Here is a 985-nt window from a genome sequence, read left to right on the forward strand (position 1 = left end):
AGATGACAGTCGATGGCAACACCGTCTATTGAGTTGACAGTTAGGGTGATTTGGGTTGCTGTTCACCAAAGTTCGTGTTTTTCTCTGTACAATACACTTTTGAAACAGCTGGAAACGGACCAAACGTATTCTGACCTGATAAGTATTGAACTACGGTATGATGTGAATTTTAATATAATTTATACGTAGATTGATTATTTTAAGTATACTAACTGTTGCTGCCATGAAAAGAATGTGTATAAATATCATATAAATTAAACTTTGTCTGGTCTGACAGGCAAATATCCACGCCCGTTCACCTAGATGCATTTACAGATGAATAACATAATGCTAGCAAGTGTTATCAATATTTCCCACTATCTTTAGTGACATAGGAAATGGGATCCCCAGTGACCGTGTTTTGGGTCATGCACGACCCCAGAAAGAGGGTATGTTGTTTTGTGCTCTGTGTTTAGTTTCTGATAATGTCGAGATTCCTTTTTAATAGGACTAATGAGCAGGTTTCATTAGTTTTAATATGTGGTCTTATAGAATAGTCACTGGATTCCAGTTGTGTTGTGTTCATCTAACACAGAGTAGCATAAATGGGTATGCTTGGGAACTTTTTTCCGCTTATCTTTAATTTTGTAATTACGTAAAGAATGGAAGCCCGATTGTGTGTAGAAAAAAATCCATATATTTGAAGAGTGCATTCTAGTATTATCTCATAGGATCTGACTGTTCATCCATTTTTCCTCGTGTTTGATTGGCTAGTGAGCAGGATCAGCCCCGACCTGGACTCAGTGGCCGACCAATCACAACCCGGGATTCCACGCCAATTCCTCGTCTTGTTAGTATCCAAAATAGGGAAAAAGAAAAAAAAAAATATGAATAAAACTTTTATGTCCTTTCACATCACTGTTCTGGCGTGGGACTCTCGACTATAATGTCCAATAAGGTTTATATTTACACTTAAACATGCAGGTATGTTAAGCCTTAGTGGCAT

Source organism: Penaeus monodon, chromosome 20 (genome assembly GCF_015228065.2).
Source record: "Penaeus monodon isolate SGIC_2016 chromosome 20, NSTDA_Pmon_1, whole genome shotgun sequence".
Classification (NCBI taxonomy): domain Eukaryota; kingdom Metazoa; phylum Arthropoda; class Malacostraca; order Decapoda; family Penaeidae; genus Penaeus; species Penaeus monodon.